The 21,167-nt window shown below is 40.1% G+C and overlaps 1 long non-coding RNA gene across 1 annotated transcript; it reads left to right on the top strand.

Moving 5' to 3' along the window:
- Positions 1-1,015: 1,015 nt before the first annotated feature.
- LOC116562478 lies at positions 1,016-20,910 on the top strand. Its single transcript, XR_004273965.1, has 2 exons — positions 1,016-13,203; positions 16,277-20,910. It is a non-coding gene; the product is annotated as an uncharacterized LOC116562478 (long non-coding RNA).
- Positions 20,911-21,167: the final 257 nt, after the last annotated feature.

Genomic DNA, 21,167 nt, shown 5'->3' with positions numbered 1-21,167 from the left:
GAGCTATATTTCTGAAAAATGTGAATTATTTTTGGAAAATTTGCTTGTAATGTCTATAGAGAAAGGGGGTGCCAAGGTAAAGAATCTGATGATAAAGACGCCAGATGAACACCTAAAAAGGATAAAAGAATAGGACTGCATTTCCATGGTTATGAAAACCTAAATGGAGAAAGACTAGTCATCAAAGAAATAAAGAACTTGAATGAGGGTGGAAGTCAAGGTTGCAGTGAGGTCATAGGGTTCTGATTATAAAGCCCAGAGGAAGGAGCAAATTAAGTAGTCATAACTCCAGAATTAAGACTCAATAACTTAAGATAGGAATCAATATTAAACTCAACCTAAGACGAATGTATCTGGAATCCCACGTAAAGACTTTCTCCAGAAGACCGGCAAGAGGTCGACTGACATTTGAAAAGGCTAGGCTTGGGTGTATACTCTGCAGACTGAGCAACTGGCTGGATACCTATAATTTAGCCCTCTGGATAGAGTTTATCATCTGAAATAGCAAGGCCTTAAGACAAAGCCAAGTCACAAAGCAAAGAAGTTGATATTTGAAGATGAAACATTAGGCCCTGACTCTTCTCCTAGCTGCTGGGTAGTCTCTGCAGATAATGGAATTTCAGGAGCCCACTGTTTCAAGGGGTGCTTGACAGATATTTTCCATCATTGTTCTTTAATTTCATTTTCACTTTGTTGCACACTATATTATGAGTCATCTGTGCTAGCCCTTCCTACTTTTCTCTTTTATTCTGTCTCTAAATTATTAGGAGTTGGGGATATGGTAAAGATTAAATGAGACCCAGTATGAGGAACCGCTATATGAGCAAAGGAGCATATAAACTGAACCTGAAAGCAATTTCTCTGAATTGGGATTGAATTTTGTACTAATGCTGTATTCTCTGATTGCATTAAGATAAAGTAAACTCTTAGTGTGACATCATAATATTTTAGATAAATATTTTTAATATTTAATATTATCTAAACTATTTTAGATATTTTAAATATTTAATATTTATTTATATATTAATCTAAATATCATAATATTTAGATACATATTTTTCAACAAACATTTTTTGAGTATCTGGGCCTGGGCTAAGCAATGGAGCTACAAGGTAAATAATTGAGACTGCTATCTGGGGTCTGTAGGGGAGGCCAGGGGCACTCAGTTCTGTGGAACCAAAAGTTAGTATGATTTGCAGGACTCTCTTTAAGAAAAAAAAATTGAAATTACAAATATAAATTTAAGTATAAAAGAGAAATTTTATTTAAAGTGAGAAAAGGAATGACAACAAGTTTCAAATATGTAAAAAAAAAAAAAACTAATTCCACAAGCATCACAAAATCCAGGGGGACAAAACCCTACACAGTATTTTTATTAACAAACTGTCTAACAAACCTCTATTAGATTTTTCCTCATATATATTGGTTGTGTACTCTTTGATAATGTCTTCATGTAACAATGACTTTTAAATATAATTTTCCATAGAGATACCAGAAACATAATTCAGTTTCTCCTCTAGCATGGTTCATTGAACTTTGTTTTTTTAATTATTGATATTTTTGACTAGATCTGATTGAAGGCCAAATCATTTTCTTAAAATTTTGTATACTTAAAGATTGGAAAGAAGTCAATAGGTTTAAACCTTGTTTCACCTAAGTACCTTCAGAAGTGCCCAGCACATCAGGCCATTCTGTGATGTAGCCTCTGGCCTTGCCCACCCTGAGCATCACAGCACAGGGTGAATCAGCCCCATGGGCAGTATGAAGTATTCCTAGAAGCCAGTCCTACACCAGACAGCTAGTGTTGCTTCACTAGACATTGAAGTGATTATAAACCACATAAATATAGCTTATTAAAGCCAAATAAATGATTCTGTAACTCAACTCTCCCTAAGGTGAATTCACCAAAATGCTCTCAGCCATTCCAAGCTACCCAACATGAGGAGACTTATGCAAAGGGGATTAGGGACTGATCAGAGTAGAAAGAAACTCTAGATCTAACCTGTCACAATTAAAATAGATTAAAACTGCAAATTTTACAATGATCTTGGACCTCATGAACATATGAGGCCCAGGGTCTTTGCAAATAAAGGACCCTGATACTGAATTTTAATTAACCTGCACATCAGTCCACTTCTGGGGAGGTCAGTAGGTAACCTGAGTGAGTGAACAAAGACTCCACAGTGGTACCGAACTTTGAGCTAAGTCTTGAAACATAAGGAGACATTTTTTAGGAGGTCAGTGGAAATGGCAAGGCCTAGTAGGAGGTGCCAGCAAAGGAGAGAAAGAAGAAAAGGTAAGAGGGAAAGAGAAGGGGAACCAGGTAAGAATGACCTCTTTGAAGAATATTAGAGAAAATTCCAAGAAATGGTTAAGTGCTATTAAAAATTGAAATGGGTCCAAGTGGTTAAGAACATGAAGGAGTCTATTATCAATTAGGAAGCAATGTGGAGCCCTTTGTCAATGCAATCTCAAAGACGCAGTGGAAGTCAAAGCCCAGTTTCAATGGGCTGAGAAGTGAATAGATTACAAGCAAGTTGATGTTGATAGTTCAGGAAGCGCACCTGGGATGGGAAGCAGATGCATAGTGCTGTGGTTATAAGAAAGCTTAGAGATGAAGGAATCTTCATTGGCATTAATTTTAAATTAAAGAAGAGTTTAACCAAACATGTCGAGAATGACCCATAAGTGGAGTAACTTCCTGGTCTGAGCAGAGGGCATGTGGTCTCCATTTGCTCCTAATTTCACTCACCTTTGCTTCTCAGTACTCTAAAATTTTCCGGAATAGCTTTCCAACACCAATCAACAGAGCAGTAGACAAGTCCTCCAGTGAGTGTATGTGCTCATCAGACATTTCAGGGAATAGCTGACACCTTGCCCCTGCCCTGTGATCCCACATATCAGAAGTACAGCTATTCACGTTCTATTCTTCTCTTGTCTCCCAGCTTCCAATCTCATCTCTCCCCATTAACCCTTCAACCTCTCTCTCCATCATTTTTGTACATGTGATATGGAATATTCTCCATGTAATCAACTATTCTTCAAAGATACAGGTTTTAAATGGCTGAATTGTATTCTGTGACATGAATTAATCATTACTTATCCTAAATCTCCCCTCTTTGGACATTTGGTCTGTTTCAAGATGATTGTTCAGTCATCTAAATTTTTTTGTACAATGGTGATTTCCTGAGGATGCATTTCAAAATATGTCAAGAAATGGAATCACTTTTACAAAGAAAGGCATATTTTTATGGCTTTTTGCATATATTGCCAAATTTTTTTCCTGGTAACTCAAATGTTTGATGATAACGAAGCTCTGAGAGAATGTAAGCCTTTGCCTTTGGTTGAACACATTTACATAACATGGTAAAATGGAAAGCCAGAAGTAATCACCTGACACTCGTGGGGAAAAACCAGATTTGATTGTTTTTGTCCATGTTTTGAATCTACTAAGTTATACAGTGCTGGCCTCCACATTTTCCACTTGTGAAAATGTATTAAGATAAATTAAATTGCTTCAGACTTGCAGTTGAATTTCTCTGGTTCCCAGACTGTGGTTATTTCCTTGACTGGTCAGCCTGGGGTGAAAATTGCTTCCTGGCAGTCAGCAGGTATGTTATGCTGGAATCTAGAAACACGAGAACCCACAAGAGGAAGGCGTTATCCACCAGATAAACAAAAGACATGGTTGCAGAAGGGGTAGCAGTAAACATAACCTCAGGGAGAGGGGCTGAAGGACCTCCCTCCTGCCTAATACCCCACAGGGTTCTGAGCCTGGCCCCTTCTGGGTTGTACTCCCTGATCCCCGGATCCTAGGATCTTGCTGAATGGCCTGAGGACAAAAGACATTTTCCAGAGGCTTCCCCTAAGAAGGGTTTGCCAAATTTCTGGGAATATGTACAAAGCTTGAGCCACAGAAAGCCTGACTGATCCACGAATATAAACACATCAGTAGTGAAGTCCAGCTTTGCATTTTTGACAAAAGCCCCTTTTTAAAAATGTCTTGGTTTTCAAAATACTACATTTCCCAAATTATATTTATAGAGTAGAATCAAACAAAAAAGCTCTTTGATAAAACTCTGCCTATTTCTGGAAGAGTGGAGATAGGAAGATGTGGGTGGGAGTTATGTTTGTTCACAGGCTCTTAGCTGCTGAGCTTTGATCATTCTGCAGAGAAGAGGTAAGATCATTATGCCACCAATCCATACCCTCAAACTGAACCTTATAAGTCTTATCTCACCCACTCCATTAATGATCAGCAAATGACTAGAACTCTGGCCAAAAGGCCTAGACATCAGGATGAATGTCAAATAACAGCTGACACTGCTAACTAAAAATAGCACTTTGGATTTAAATGAGTGACTCAGACTTGATTTCCTATGCTTGCCTGGGATAATACCCTACAGAGCAGGGTTGTTTTATGATTTTTTTATTTTTTAAATTATCCTTTCAAGTGAAGGGAGGGTTTTATTGCAACCAACTGGGCAGTGAGCTCAGAGTTAGCTCTGTGGGAGTTGAGTGTATCCACACTTCACCTCCAAGGCCCTGGGGTCATCTGGCACTGTTGGCTTCCTAAGCACATCTGTGCACTTGACCTTGCAGTTCAGGTCAGCAAAGAACAAGAGGATGGTTTAGAAAGTTATGTCAAAATTTAACACCATTTCCAGAAAATTCTCCCTTCATGCTCTTCTCATCATTCTCCTTCACATAATGGAAACAATTAAAAGTCTAACTAGTCAACGACGAATGACACTAGCTACATGACCCAGGATGCCTCCTGACAGAGATGGCAAGCCAGAAAACCAAATGTATCTTTCCAGAATATGCCCATATGTATGATGAATATTAAAATGTTGGGCAAATTGACCGGATAAATATTTAAATAAAGTCTACAATGGAACATTACATCTGTTGCTCATTTGAGTTAAATACTTTTTCACTGAATCAGTTCATTAATATTTGCTAATCAGTTTGGTCAATGAGGTTTTCCTAATTTCAAACAGTGACAGAATATGTCAGGCCAACAAAGGATGTTTCAACTATGGATTATCAAGGTTTTTGCCCCAACAAATGTAGACCCCTGGGATCTAGACGAGTCTCTATTTTACATACAAGCCTCTCCTCCCCTTGTACATTTTCCCACCCTACAGTCAGTTGCCAGATCTCATTATACTTAGGGAATATCCTGTCTGCCCAGGCTCCCTTCCTGGCTATTAGGAGTCAAAGCCCTTATTCGTGACAGTAAGAATGGAGCCAGGAAACAATTCTGCAGCTCTGGTTTCCACAGGGATCATGGGCCAACAATACTTGTCCGGAACTCATTTGCCAATTCCAAGTGGGACAGCACAGCAAGAGGGCATCAAATTATGAAACCTACTAGTTAGGTGCTAGGCAGAACTGAGGTTATGATGACGTTCAGAGTTTAGACAATGAAGCTTTGAGGAAAGCTTCCATTGCTGGGAATTCATATCAGCTTTACTGTGCTTCTTAAGCCTCAGACTTAGGTGTGGGAGGAGCTCCTAGAGTTGACACAAAGCACATACAGCAGCTAATGGCACTCTAATTCAGAATCAGAGCTGCCAACAAAACTTGATTAAGAAATCACAACCTAATCAATTCTCAGCCCGTAGGCTAAGATCAAGTGTGAGGAAATTGCAGCCCATAGACCCTAGCCCAAAAAAACTGGACTCTTCCCACATTTCTGCCGGCCTTTTACAGTAAGCCTAAGTGCTTTAAGGATATATCTGTTCTGGATCTCACTGTTAGGTTGTGGTCAGACAGGCTGGTGAGCTGAGAAAAGCCTTTGTAAGGCCCAGAAGCTGTGTGGTGGCTGAGAACTCCTTGGGAAGAGTAAATCCCCTCTGGCCATATCTATCTTTCCAAGCCCTCCTTTCTTCTCTCCTCTATCCCCTACCCTTTTCCTCTCTCGAGGAGTGCCTCAGAACCATCAAACCTGCCAACACCTTAGCCCTGATGTTAGGACATTGTTGGAGCGCCTTGGGCGTGGCTGCTGAGTGGCCAGTCTCTGGAAATGAGTCGTCCATTTGTTAGGATGGACAGGGACCCTGCACAGGGACCCCGTGGCTGACACTGTCTTGTTCCAGTGCTGGTTTTGAATCTTGGCCAACAGAACACAGGGCTCGTGCCACATGCAGTGAGCACAGCCCCTCCTTGGAGCCTGCCTACCTCTTCCCAAAGGAAGAAGAGTGAACAGTTACGCAAACAGGAAAGGAGAATTTATGTGCTTCAGGAAGGGCAGTGCCCCTAAGAGGGAGAGATAACACTTGTCAAGAGGGAGCAGCTGCATCTAACTGTGTCTTTCTTGTTTTGTCTAAATGTAGGCCATAAGTGGCTTCTCAGGAGAGAGACAGAGGCAAGGGAGGGAGAGAATGGGAGAGATATGCAGGGAAAGGGATTAACGTGGCATCTTGTTATTGCAAAAGAAGTGCCACAGAAAATAACAATGTTTGGAGAAAAAGTAAATAAAGTACCCCTGTGGCACAACGAGGAATAGGGTGAAGGATGGCCTTCCTACTGAAAACTGGACTTTGGCAGTGGAAGCTAGTTGTGAGTTACTTGGACTTGTAAGCCACGAAATCTTTCATCAGGTTGGAGAGTATATGGGTTACTTTCAATAAATTACTTCCAGGGATTTTGCTCGTTCCTCAAATTCCTTCCTGAATGGATCTTGGATAAACTGCTGAATTGAAGTGCCAGGCAGGAGCTGCAGCGAGGCAACTCAAATGATGAACAAGGGCCAGGGAAGGCCCAGCAAAAGGCAGCATCTGAAATTTCAGGCTCCAGAAGAAAATCCTGCAACCCAGGTCCTATTTTTCTCTCTGTTTTTACAAAACTATAGCTATTTTGTCTAGTTGACAAGGTAGACAAGAATTGTCTACCTTAGAATTGCCCTTTATTATAAACTTTTGAATCATTCTAGCCTAAAGCAAAGTTAGTTTCTGATTTGTTAGACTCATTATGGAAATATTATTGGTAATACAGAAATCAGGTAAGCAAATATGACAATATCGTAAAGTTCTAAAAGTGACGTGGTGAACTCTAGTTAATGCTATTGGATACATGATCCCCATGTGAAGTTTCCAATTTTGGAGATAGATTTAAGAGCCCTTAAACACTGATTAGATAAGGAGGAAAACAGCACCTACAAGATTCAAAACCCAAGTGGCCAAGGAAATAGAGTTGCCATTAATGGAAATAGAAAGGATCCAGGAATAACTGGCTTGAGAGAAAACTGATGCCACATGCTGAGTGTGAGATGTTAGAGAGACACTGATTTAGAAACAGTACCATGGAGGCAGGTGTGACTTGGAAAAAGTTCTGGGAATTAGTCGTAGTAGAACCCAAGGAAGTAGATGTGATCAAAAAGTTAGAGATGGTGAGGGAGCAGAGAAGGATGCTAAAAAGACACCTGGAAAACCCAACTGTGTGGGGATCGGCCAAGGACAGGAGTCCCTGGAAATGAAAATGAGGAAATAAGGAGAGAACCAGCACAGATTATGTGTACGGAGGCCAAGTGAGAGTGTGATCAACAGTGGCCTACAAGGCCTTCAGTGGCCTGGATTCTGTAGCTTTCTGACTCCTTCCTATGAGCTTCCCCTCAACTTTTTCCTCTCTAGTGCCCTGGCCTCCCTGCTGCTCCCTGAACACACAGACATGTCCTAAGTAAGGGTCTTAGCACTGGCTATAGCTTCTACCTGGAGCACCCTCTGTCAGAGGTCCACATGGCTCCCTCTCTGACTCCTCTTGCAAGCCTCTGTCACCTTCTCAGTGAAATGTACACAACCGCCCTTGCAACACCAAGACCTCCTCGTACCTGCACCTCTGTGACTCCCTACCCTGTTCTATTTTTCCTTTATTCTCTAGTTTCTGTTTATTAAGTGTTAACTAGATCATTTACTTACTAATTTGTCTATGTAGTTAATTCATAACCACTACTAATAATTTACATAATATATTATGTATGTTGTATAGTGTCTGCCTCTGTACGCCAATAAGCTATAACCTTCACAAAGGCAGGGATCTTTGTTTTATTAACCTATCCTAAGTGCCTAGAACAGTGCTCGATACAGAGAAATACTCAATGACTATTTGTTGAAGAAAGAATGAACGGTGTTGAATGCTGCTGAGGAGGAAAGGAGAATGACATCGAGGCAAGGTCATTGGATGGATGTTTTAGGAAGTGATTGGCAATGCTAAGGAGAGCAGTTGCAAGAGAGAAACTGGGGAGAGGGGTGGGTAAGTGGAGCAGGGTAGAAGAAGTGAAAGCAGCAAAGATCATAGTGTTTAAATCACAGAGCAAATTAATGTTTGGGCATAATATTTAAAACTGTAGTATCAGGTCTTTCTGAGGCTGGTATTGGAAGACAGAAGGCACATCGCTGGTAGACAATCACAACAGGCTGGCCTGTGAGGAGTTGCAATTTAGAGGTCAGTATGTGACCTGCAGTGTATCCAGATTCATGTAATAACGTGCTGTTCTGTAAAGGAGGTACACAGAGTGTTCAAGTACAACCTATTTTAAGACAGTCCAATTTTTGCAAAATCAAAAGCTATAAATCACATTAGTCAAGGGTGATGGATTTAGATGAAGATAAGAGAGGAAGAGGAAGCGGGAAACTGAGAAAGCAACTAGGGCTCAACAAAAAGTACAGGAAGAAAACAGCAGGGAGAAGACACCTCCCTGCTGAGGAAAGGCGACAGTCTGGGCCTGCCCCAGAGAAAACAGCCCCATCAGATGGCCACAAGGGAGGAAAGGGCAAGCAAAGGAGGAGGCCATTCTTGGAAGTTAAGACAGCCAGAGGAAAACAACAAGCGCAATTATAGAAAGATCTGTAGAAAGGGGATCTGCTGGAGGAGGGAGAAATTGGAACTTGAGACAGTGAATAAGCCAGAAATCAAGGCCTCAGCGGGGAAAGGGAAAGAGAAAACCTTGAGGGCAGTCAAAGGAGGAATAAATCCACTTCAAGAACATGCTCCAAGAATAGGAGAGAACATGCAAGGGCACAGAGAGAGCGGAAGGAGAAACTCGAGAAACAAAAACTAAAAAGAAGGAAATAAAAATCTGAATGCACCTTTTGTATGAGACACTGGGAAGTGTTCAACTGTGTGTGTGGAATTTGTTTGATGATGGGTCATTAATTCATTCTGTTGTGGCATGCACTTGCATATGTAAAATAAACACCTGGTGAGGGTGAGATGCAGAGAGCTGGGGCCCAGGAGGGGAAAGGGATGTTTAATTCAGACCCACATGATGTTCGCCTAAGCCTTCAGTAGTGTTTAACTCCAGAGAACCTGGAATGGGCCCACTAGGAGCCCATTACCTGGTGAAATGTGGAGCCTCTTAGGAAGAATTTATAACCCTTTTCTTAGGTGGGATGCAAGGCTTCACCAATGAGCTAGACCCGCCTACTATTTGTCCTGGAGAATACAATATCTCCTTTGGTGAGAGGTGACTTTCCTGTGTTTTAGGACTTGGCAGGGGGCTTTTCTTAACTAACAATAACCACGCAAGAACAGCAACAGTGAGCATCGATTAGGGAGTTTCTTGACATGAACTGTGCTAAGCTCTTTATATACAGTTGCACTTTACTATTCACATTCTGCATTCATCTACTTGCTAAAATTTATTTGTGACCCCAAAATCAATACTCACAGTGCTTTCATGGTCATTCATGGATGAGCACAGAGCAGAGGATAATTTAAGTCCCCCAGTGAACATGCACCTTCCTCATGATGCTTTCCTTTTAGTTTCAGCTCTTATACCATAACCTGGGGTCCTTGTGGTGGTCTATTCAGTGCCACATTTTTTTTGCATCTTTGTAGATATTTCACTGTTTCAAGTAGCCTCCAAGCTAGTGCCGAAGTGCTGTTGGTGTTTCTATGTGCAAGGAGGTTGTGGTCTGCCCTACAGAGAATACATGGTTAGACAAATCTCCACCAGGCATGAGTTTTAGTGCTGTTGGCTGGGAATTTAATGCTAATGAATCAGTCAAATACATTGAATAAAATGTCTTTAAAAAGAAAGGCACATAAAATAAGGGAATGTATTGATTGGCTGACAAAAGTTTTGTGACCCGAAACTCACAAGAACCTAACCCTGTAATTCCGTGAAGAGCGTTGGTTGAGTATTTACTAATTCAGCATTTGGAGTGACTTTATCGAATATAACTGCCACAAACAATGAGAATCAACTGTATGTTATTTCATTTAACAGTTACAGGTCAATAAACTAATGCTATAAAGGGCCCATTTTACAGATATATAGGCCTAGAAGAATGTTAGGCCTAGAAAGGTTAACTGTTGAGTTCAAGGTCATAATACTGGCAAGGGACTAGAGCCCAGTCTGACTCCAGACCAGCACATGGTGTTTATGCTGCCCTAGAGTGAGGGTGTGAAGGGGAAGGATGAATTCCACATAGTGGAAGGAGGATTTTATTCATGAACAAACAGGGGCTGACCCCAGGAGACTGCCAGGAATTGTTTAATGGTAATTTAAAGTAAAACTGGAATTTCTGAAATCACAAGTAGAGAAGGAACCAGGAAAATACTGTTTGTTATTGTTGTGACCTTAGTTTATATTCCTGAAAGCTGTGTCCTACGGAAACTTGGGCTGCATGAGGTTATGATCATGCTTTGAAAAGAATAAAACACTATGCAAATGTGTGGTACAATAGAAAAACACTGAGCTGGGAGCAGAAAATTTTAGTTCAAGTCCTAACTCTGCCAGTAGCTTGCTATCAGCCTTTTGAGAAAGTCCCCTTCACAGCCCATACCTTAACTACCTGACCTGTAAATGAAAATGCTGGTAAATGATTTTCTCTGCTTGAAATTTTTCTGATGTGAAAACTGTACAGCTCTGTCTGGATCCTACCTGGGTGACTGGAAGTCCTATGTTGCCTGGAGTAGGCTTGATGTCCACCTTTTTTCTTAGCATCAATACTAACAGCATCTTCTTTCAGAATCAAAAGTGTGCCAGTTTGAACAATAAATAATATGATTATCCTGTGCTTCACCAATATTTGTTCCTTGGGTCTTCTTGGCTGAGTCAGATGCAAGAAAAACCTTACCCTTGTCTCAGTAGTGGAGACCAGCTGGGGTTACCTCTTCTAGACACAGTGGGTTCTTGCTGTCTGGTTGTTGGGCTGCTTGGCTCTTACCTGCTGCCACGTTCCTGGCCCATCTCACCTGGCTCTTGACTCACAGCTTACACCTTGAATATGAAATATCCTGCTGCTTAAACTGAAAAACAATTCTGCTTTGCCTTTTGGCTTCCCAAAAAGGAAATTATTTCAGCTGGACTGTGAAAAGAGGACAGTAATTAATGTAGAGAAAGGGTAGTTTGATGTAGCACTGCTGATTCAAAGACATAATATGCTGTAATGTAGTCATTCCTAGTCCTATTGGATTTAATGCAATTTTTCATCAAATTACCTACAATCATAGTATAATTATATAAACCCTGACTGAATATAACAAAAATTAATTTTAAAATACAGAGCTAGATTGAGAAGTGAGATGTTGAAAGAAAAACTTCTGCCACTCTGTGAATCTTTCTAAACATATTCATTCTCTTGCTATCATGTAAAAAAGTTACATGAATCACTATGTGAAATAAAATTGTCTTCAACATAAAACAAAGCAATGATCTATAGAAATAAAACATAAAAAGAGAATATGTATACCTTATTCTTTTTAGTAGGTTAAAATATACTATATAATTTTATTATACTCTTAATTTGCTTAGCAAAACGTTTCCTCCCAGATACTGAAAGACAAACTTTAGCTCAGGCCAGATTTAATAATCCTAAACTTTCTGAATGTCATTTGAAAAATTAAACAATCAATTGGTCAAATTCTCTAATCTGTGTTTGTGGTTCAAAATCCTTTTCCCTGTCTTTGTAGGTAACCTTCAACTATTCAACCCAGAAAATGTAATATGTTAATGATTGAACAAATATCACAAAGCTAGCATCCTACTCAAAATGCTGTTTCTCAATTCTGCTCATGGGTTTGAAACAAATAATTTCTCAGTAGTAACTGCTTGCTTTCCAGAAAGGGCTATGATTCAAGAAGAAGGGTTGCGGAAAACTTGTACTTGTTACAAACCTGATTGGCTAGCATCTACCTTAGAATCCTTTGGGACAATATTAAGGTGGGCTATATTGGCTAAAAGACCATATTTCTAGGAACTTGCCAACCAGAAACTCAAATGAAAGCTGTGCTCTTGAAGCTCTGAAGCAAAGATGTCAAAGTAACACTATGTCCCTTCATAGTGCCTGCTCCCTGCTCAGAAAACAACCCTGGGAAGACCCAAGGCCTCACAGGACCTTGGCTGGTCTACGCCCTAAAGAGGAAGCAACAACCAGCATCTTTTATTTGATTTAGCTCAGTTTAAAATATCATCCCATCTGTGCCAAAAAGGGGCAATTTGATCTTATGAGCAAACGGCAAAAGGGATTTTGCATTAGAGGAACAACAACAACAACAAAAACCTGTTTGTTAGTTTCTTACACTTTCTGCAAATATCTTAATTTTAAATGCTAAATGTTGTTAGGACACTTTATTTGAGAGGTGTATTAAGCACAAATCTTTTTTATGATATTGGGCATTTATGTTCAATCTCTTTTCTGTTAATAATTTTTTTATTTGATAATTTTTAAAAAGAAAAATAAAACAAATGTCCCTTTATCCAGTGTGTGGCTCCAGATATTTGACTTTTAAATGTTTACCTAAGAAAAAAAAGAATGAGGTTGCTATTTGCCAAGGCTGGAAGGATGGAATTTGATATTTGTTTACGGAAGTCATTGGTGCTACTGCCTTACCTGCTACCCACTGCCCTACCCTGCCACTTTCTCATTCTTCAAAAGTTTCACTGACATGAACCTCACTTGTGGGTGGCAGGTTATGATCAAGCACATAGTTTTATCTTTGTCTTATGCAACATTTGGGGTAAAAAGAAGTTTACGTGGTAACCAGTTTAAATCTTGAACTATGGGCAAAGATTGACCAGGCCAGGCCCTGAGACACACACTGTGTTGAGAGCCAAGATGCAAAGTGGTGAAGATTCAGGCTCAGAGCCCAGCAGGCCACAGGCTGGAGGGGTGATGTGAGTTATCACCCAGTGACTGCTCCTGGGTCAGGAATGATTTTTTGTCCCTTTTTTGGATTTTCTATCATGAGCAAGTATGTTTGCTTACCTCAGGTGAGAGCCCAAGTGGGAGCTGGGGGAATATAAACGTTCTCTGCCACTGACTGGAGGGGCAAGCACAGCCAAGAATCATGAGTACTTTTGCCTTTGTAACTATATTTTCTTATGGTTAGAAACAAAAGTAAACAATTTAAGTAATTCTGCTTAATGGAAATCAGGAAAGAGAAAAGGCAGCTATGAAGTGTTTTTACAGACCGTGCATGGACCCTAATGGTAACCTAAATGTGAGAGGATGCCAGGCACTGAGAATAGCCTGTGCAAGAAAATGATGAAAGCAAGTCTTCCCAGACATTTCCGACAGACCCAAGTATTTTCAAAGGCACAAAAATAAGAAGAGTGCCCTTTTTGAGTCACAAAATTGGCATGAATCGAAGAACTGGTTCTATGCTTGCTGTAATCGTTGTTCAAGGAGGAAGGGGGAATCCATTGAATGTGTTCAGTGAGCTGGAAAGGTAACTTTCCTGACTGGAAGGAAATGATCAACGGTGAGAAGCCAGGAGGAAAGACATATTAATGACCAGATCTCATTCTTCTCCCTTTATGCCTGGCCTTGAAAAGGACAGATTGCACAATAGGAAAAAACAAATAGTTTGAAGCTTCCCAGGAGATGGATAAACAGCTATCCTTCAGAAAAGGATGAGCTGTTGGGTATACTGACTGTGTGACACCTCAAAAAGGTAGGAACACTAGTTAGACCATCCCTGGCATTTTGCTTTACAAGACTCTGTTCTCTTTCCCTCAAAACTTGACAAGATGCAACTTCCTTCCTGAGCTGAACTGTTGTGTTGGTTGTAGTTCTTGTGCCTCATTACTCACCGTCAGTGCTCAGTGATGAAATGATAGAAAACTTGAGTCAGTGATAGGGACTACCTGAGACTGATCAGGCAACAAAATGAAACCTTCAAGAGCCTCTGGAAAGAGAGATGGGAGAGGAAGCAGGGGAGGGGATTTTGTGCTGGGCTCCTGGAGGTGCCATAAACCAGATGAAGATCTGGAACTTGTCTGCAATCAAAAAGCAAGGGGATAACTCAAGGTGCTCAAGGAGGGGAAAAGAAAGCAGGCTTGGTCTTCTTGCGGTAATGGTTGAAATGTGAATGATCACATTCTAGTTAGGCACATTTCTTCAAATTTTATTCCATATTGCATTGTACCTTATATATGTGAAAAATTTAATATGAAAATGAAATCGCTCTTTGATTTTTTTGTATTTTAAAAAGTATAATCAGCTGTGTCCCTGCTTCATCCAGTTTCTCTTAATTAAGGAAAGCCTCTCTGGAGACCTTCTGTACTTGCAGCAGATACCTGTGTATACACAGCTGCATATACTATAATGTCAGAGTTAGTGCACTTTAATAAATTATTTAACAAATAATCAGCCTCCATAAAATTGGTCTTGAATATCCATACATGTTAAGTGACGGCAACTATCAAACTCTAGGAATAACAAATACCCACTCAGTTCATTAAGAAATAATGTAAGTTTTGGAGCAGAGAGATGTGTGGACTCAAATCCCAGCTGCAGAGTAACCACTATGTCACCTGTAACCTCTGTGAGCTTAGTTTTCCCACTGATATTAACTCTAATTTCTAAGAAGCTATACTGTTGTAGGAATTACACATGATATATGCAAAGTGCTAGCACAGTGTCATACAGAGCCTTAAAGCCTCAGTTAATGCTCATTACTGTCATTACGGCATACCATGAGACCATTCATATTCTTAGAAATATAGAAACTAGATAGATGGGGGATCTTAAACCTAGTTGGTTTAAAGTCCCTTTGATCATCTAAATATAAAGTAATAGCATTCTTAAAAGTGTTTTTCAGAAATATTAAGAACTACAAGATTTCTACTTAAACTAGAAATAGTTTTGGTCTCACATAAGGTGACCAACTGGGACTCCCAAGGTGAGGTCCCCGGACCAGAAGCATCAGCTTTACCTGGAAATTTAGGAATGCAAATCCGTGTGTCCCAGCCCAGACCTAATGAGTCATAAACTCTGTGGCTGGAGCCTGAAGTATGTGTTTGAATCAGTTCTCCAGGTGATTTTGATGCATGCACTATGCTAATGTTTGAGAAATGCTGGGCTGTGTTTCACGTATGCTAAACTAAGACATTTTACAGAGGGAAACAGAAAAAAAAAAGCAATAAGCCTGTTTCAGTTTCTTTAAGACACATGCGTCAGTACTTTTATAGCTGGTAGTCTGCCCTATAACTAAAATGACTCAAGATTTTATCATTTCATCATTGAGCTCTGATAGTGAGTAATGAGGCACAAGAACAAAGACGAGATACAACAAACAACACAATAGGTTAGCTCAGGAAGGAAGTTGCCTCTGTGAAAGTTTTGAGGGAAGGAGAATAGAGTCCTGTAAACCAAAACGCCAGTGATGTTCTAATAGCGTTCCTACCTTTGTGAGATGTTGCATAGTCAGTGTCCCAACAGGGACTAGGGCAGGAAGTGTATGGGTAGGGTCGGATAATATTTCTGAAAGGAAACACCCAGGAGTATCCCAAGTTAATGACATTTTAGACTGTCCAACAACCATACAGTCGTCAGTTCCTGGGGAAGACTCTGGTTACTTTTACAAAGCAAACCAGGAGAATTTTTATAATACCTGATAACTATGCAAGACTTTGAATGTTTGAATTTCTAGGACACAGTATTGTGCAACAATTCACTTTATCCCATAATATTTAAATCTACCTCCAGTAAGCCTCTCAGCACCTAACACAGGTTTCTTAGTGAAGAGCTACCTTTTTGTGGGTAATGGGAAAGGCAAAGTAAACAACCAAATAATATCATAATCACAAGTGTCAATGATTAGTGGAAAAGGTGGGGGTGATCATTAAATTCTAGTTGTTTCCACTATTCCAGTGGGACTTGTGGGAATGTTAGCAAAAGACCAGGGTGTTATGATCTGATTGTGTTTCATCAATTGCCTTGGCTTTTGAATGAAATATGATGTAAGGACAAATCATTATTAAATTTGCCACAGATTCTAATTTTTTCCCTAACATGAGGCTAACCATGACATCCTTTCCCAGGAAAAACAGTCTCTCCATGATCAGGGAAACATCAGCAGGGGCTTCCTCAATTGGCGCTTTTCTCCTTCATCCGCACCACAGAGTCATAGAGGTCAAGTCCTTTTCTTGTTAAACCTAAAAAACGCAAATGTCAAAGTTGCTGCTATGGTGTACTAACTTTTGTCACAGTGACATGCCCTGTCACAGGGCATATGTATTCTGTTATACAATTGAAATATTGGATATACTATTGTTTTTGTACTATTGAAATCTCGAATAAACTGAATTCTAAAATAAGTATGACCTCAACAATCTCACACCTACTTATATCTTACAGGTCTTTCTGTCTAATGCTGGCAACCTAAGCCATGTTCCAGGCAAGCAACATTCAATAGCATTTTACTGCTCCAACAAGTTGGTTCGATTAGTAATGTCAAAGGGAGTCACTAAATAGATGGTGCATAACTATCATATAATCTCATATGATTTTCCACCAGTTACCATGGAAAAATTGATGAAGTTTCTTTACAATGGAGTAAGTTCAATCACACTTAAAAAACTAAATACTGAAGATATCCACAGCTGGTTGCTCTCTAAAAAATCAGAAATGGCATCTTTACTTTGTTTCAAATCCCCAATCCTGGTGGTGGTCCAAAGTTATGGCAGTTAGAACTCCTTATGTCAATACAAGGAAGTTGGGAGCATATTAAGTCAGCATCCTTTAAAACTAAGAGTATGACTACAGTGGGGTAGAATTTGGGACTTCACACCCACTCCCTGTTTCTGTTCTATTTTACCTTTTCTGACTTCTAAGCCAACAGGAGAGGGGGAAGGGCCACACTTTTGTGACCCTTCCTAAAAAATTGTGTTGAATTTTGGAAACAAAGAGGGACTTCTGAGGGGGTGGTTGAGGATGGGCTGAAGGCACAGAAGAAACCAACTGGTGTGCCCCCCTCCCCACTAGCAGACCCTTCTTCCTCATTGGTTCAGGTCACACAATCCCCAAGAATTCAAGGAAACACCTAGAGTTATTCCCTGTTATTTCTCATTTCTCTTTTCTTTGATCTGGGGTCAATGAAGTAAGAAATCTAAAGGTGAAGGAAAGGCAGAGATCAACACTGAGCAAGTCTATGTTGGAGAGGGTAATATCACCAACGACTATACCCAAGAGAAGGGAGCAAAACGCCCTGGGTGATGCTATGCATCACCTAGGACTGCCACTGTCCCCTGTCATCATTAGCGTTGCTGAGCTCAAGCTTTGAGCCAGGAATTAAACCAAAATCTCCATGGATCTGTCTAACTTAGTCTTAGTCTTTGCCTCCATGACAGCTTGTTACATCCTGAGATAGATCCTTTGTAAACCCTGTGTTCAAAGGGCGCTGTTAAAGCACATCTTCTGTCTTGAACCAGAAAATTGCTTAAGCCCAGAGCCTAAAGGCAGAGCTGCCATGATCTGTTCATGGGGATTGACTACTTATTGATGCCAATGTCACACACCTGTTTGTCATTTTCACTTCCAAATGAAGAGTCATGCTGCACATCAGTGAGAAATGTTCAGCTGTCATCTGTCAGCTGTTTGTTTGTTTGTTTCTGCTCTCCTTCTACATGAGAACACATTTAATCATGGACCAATTGGGCAAGCAACATTGTGTGGCCTCTGAAGGCTGAGATTTTAGTTCTCTCATCAGAACAAATGTAAAAGGATAGAATAATGAAATTTGAAAGATTGAGTCGCTTCAAATCTAAAAACATTTATCCCTTTCTCACCTTCTCTAAATAGTATTGTACACTGAATTGAAGCCAAAATAATAACTGCAGATTCTAAAATGTCTAACATTGTTTACATATTCAAATTTTTATTTTGAAGTTCCTTGAAAGGGGCTAATTACTACAACCAAATCATACAATTAAAAAGTTTGCATGCTGTTGAAATAATTACATCAGATGTATTGCTTCCAATAGGAAGGATTTAAGCTATAAAGACCCAATCTACAGAAGATAGCAACTCAGTGAGACTTAATTATACAAGTGTAGTTTTGTTGCCAGCACCTATGAGATATCATAAAAATCAAGTTAAATATTTGTAATAAAGGATTACAGACTAGGAAAGATATTTCTTTTATAAAAATAGCTCATGAAAGTTGGATTGTGACTAAGAGGAAGAGAAAAGAAGGAAAGAAACTAACAATTGTTAAATACTTATTGGGTGCAGAGATTTATATACTTTACCTCATTTAACTGTTCAAACAGCCTTGTGAAGTGGGTACTATGACTATCACTTTGAAGATGAGGGAATTGAAGCTCAGAGAATTTGAGTAACTGAACCAAAGTCATATAGCTAGTAAGTAAAGAACTAGGATTCAAATCTAGATCTGTATGCTTCCAAAATTCATTCTCATTCTTTTTGAGTATACGAGAGGCCAATTAAAAAACCCCTACATCCCTCTGAATTTGAACTCAGTTGAGAAATAAGACAGAAAGATGCAGATCAAAGCACTTGTTTTCTTACTGATAAAAATGACTGACTGGCAAATGTGACTTTTGATGTGTGACCAATTTGCTTGCGATAGTTCGTGGGGAATTGGAAATCCTTGCCCTTGTGGTTTCTGGCTCAGCAGGACCCCTGTGGGGCTTCTCCCTCTCCAGGGAGAGTGCTCTGGAAGGTTTACCACACCGGTGAGAAGATGAGCATGTGGGGGATTGGTTGGCCAAGGGAGAAATCAAGGCTGAAGCCAAGTGTGCTGAGCTCTCACATGAGGTCCTTTGCTCCTGTTTCCTGGAATCATAATTGGGTGGAGTAGAGAGAAGCAAGGGTGTTCCTTCTGTCCTTTCTCGCTTAGGGAGTGGGAGTGGAAATTTTTCCACATCTAAGGAAATTTGAAAAGACAAAATATGGTTGCTTCTTCAAGCAGACCACCTAACCACACTATCCAGGGTCTAAAACCCGCTTGCTGCTGTTAAATTATGCCAAGAGAGAACATTCTGATCATTCTCCTCAATTCTAGGCATGGCATTGTGGCTCGGTGCTTAAAGGCTGGAGTTTTGAGTTGCAGATCTAGGTTTGAGTGCTGAATCTATTAGCTTCAGGGTGTTAAACAAGTTTCTTAATCTCTCTAAACCTTATTTTTCTCAAAGATAAAAATTGGGTGTAGTTGTGAAGATAGTGAATGGCACATAATATGTGCATTTGACACATTAATTTGCTATTATCTGGACATAACTTCTCCTAAGTAAAAGGATGAACTAATTGCAGGGCCTAGCCTAAGCTCTGAGAAGTCATTTTTTACAGGGTTTCAGTCCACAGTAAGCAAGAAGAAATAAGATAAAGAGTTTAAACCAGGGAAGGCATAGCTGTGGTCACCAAACAACCTATTAGTGACTGAATTGTGTTCCTCAAATTCATATGTTGAAGTCCTAACCCCAAGTACCAAATGTTACTGTATTTGGGGAAAGGGTCCTGAAGAAGTCATTCAGTTGGAATGAGTCATATTGCATTAGGTGTTGGGAATTGGCTGGCCAAGGGAGGGAAAATCAAGGCTGGAACCAAGTGCTGAACTCTCACATCAGGTCGTTTGCTCCTGTTCCCGGTACTCTTTACGGGGGTCCAATATGACTGGCATCTTTATAAGAAGAGAAAGAGGCACCAGGGAAGTACACGTACAGAGAAAAGGTCATTTGAAAACACAGTAAGATGGAGGACATCTGTAAGCCGAGGAGAGAGACCTCAGAAACCAGTCTTACCTGTACCTTGATCTTGGATGTCCAGTCTCCAGAACAGTGAAAAAAACAAATTGGTGTTGTTTAAGCCACCTGCTCTGTGGTATTTTGTTGTGGTGGCCCTAGCAGACAAATATACAACCCAAAAGATTCTTTCCACATTCGCCATTTTCTATTTTATAGTTTTTTCTCCTTTTGTTTCCTTCTCTTCTCTTCCCTCTTTCCTTTAGTTTTTAATTTTAATTTTAATTTTAATTTTTGGCCTTCCTATTCCTCCATCTGCCTTTCCAGGAAGCTGAATTCCAGACAATTAACCATTCATCTCAACAGTTTAGCAAATCAAATGCCCTCAATGGTTTCTTTTGTGATTCAATTAATATAGAATCAGAACGTAATGTACTCCTCTGGGAAAAATGAAACATAAAAAATTCAGAAATAAGGTTTTGGGTCAGCGTCACTGGTTTTAAGAGAGGGAAGGGAGAAGACTCTTGCAGGTTTGACGCTGGGCAGCACTATGTGGTTGGGCCTGGCAGGCACTCGAGGCTTTAGGTCTTGGTTTGAATCCAGATGAGAAAATCATTACTTTCTAAAAGCCTTGAGGGTCTAGAAGAGTTTATGTGAAGGGATAATGTTTGGAAAAAGTTTTGCAGAACTAGAGAAAAGTTTCCAGTTACCTTTTCTGTCCTAATGTAGAGCATCTTTGCTAACTAGGTCTTGAATCAATCCAAGTTGTCTATAAGAGTAACCATTTTTAATTTCTCACTGGCCAGCACTAACACCCTTTAGAAAACGAGCTCAAAGCAGCCCTAGTAACCAGAGTCATGCGGCCATGGTGGGAGTAGAGCTCCGCACCAAGGTCAGCTCCTCAGTGCCTTCTGGACGACTGCTTGTAAATAAATATTAAGCATGACCATTAAAAAATAATTTGGCTCTGACCAGCAAATAGGGAAAGAGTGTATCAATTTCATTATTATATAAGCATACATGACCAAATACAGCTAGAGTGGAGCCCTGGCTCATGTACTGAGCTTGGATTTCCCCAAGGAACACTTTCACATAATTTATAATGAAAAGCTTTCCATTTACTGTGGTTCAACTATTTGCAGAATTTTCAGGCTGCGCTCAGTGGCCCTAATTTTAGAGGTATAATGAGAATATCACCACGTTACGGAGGCTCTTCCCTCCCAGTTTACTC

This window comes from Sapajus apella, unplaced genomic scaffold (genome assembly GCF_009761245.1).
Source record: "Sapajus apella isolate SASKATOON/1434 unplaced genomic scaffold, GSC_monkey_1.0 scaffold32, whole genome shotgun sequence".
NCBI classification, from domain to species: Eukaryota; Metazoa; Chordata; class Mammalia; order Primates; family Cebidae; genus Sapajus; species Sapajus apella.
This window is presented reverse-complemented; position numbering and strand designations above follow the sequence as displayed.